This window comes from Crocodylus porosus, unplaced genomic scaffold (assembly GCF_001723895.1).
Source record: "Crocodylus porosus isolate Cpor-Errol unplaced genomic scaffold, CroPor_comp1, whole genome shotgun sequence".
Classification (NCBI taxonomy): Eukaryota; Metazoa; Chordata; order Crocodylia; family Crocodylidae; genus Crocodylus; species Crocodylus porosus.
This window is the reverse complement of record NW_017728947.1, coordinates 85647175-85647597: the sequence shown is the minus strand read 5'-3', so window position 1 is coordinate 85647597 and position 423 is coordinate 85647175.

Sequence of the window (423 nt, the reverse complement as noted above, 5' to 3'; positions counted from 1 at the left end):
AACCCAGCCGCCCCCCCTCCCCTCCCCTCCCCCTCAGGGCACCGCAGGGCTAAGCGAGAACCAGTTGAGCCTCATCCCCGGCTCTGGCGCGGGCTCGTGCCAGCGCCAGAGCTGGGCAGGGATCTTTTCGGAAAGAAAAGGGGCTGGGGGGGACCCCAGGGCGGCGGCCGCCCCGTCCTGCAGCCCGGGCCGTGCAGTTCGCCCCCTCCCCCCGTCTGCTGCAGAGACTCGGGCTGGCCCTGCCATGTGCCGCCGCCGCTCGCGGCCACTCCGGCGTGTCCCCGCCCGCAAACTCCGCCAGAGCCCGCGCAGCGACTCCCCCAGGTCTCCGCGCCCGCCCCCCCGGCACCCGCAGAGGACCTGCCCCAGGCAGCGCAGAGAGCAGCCCGCCCGAGCCCGGGAGCCCCCTCCTCTCTCCGCCTC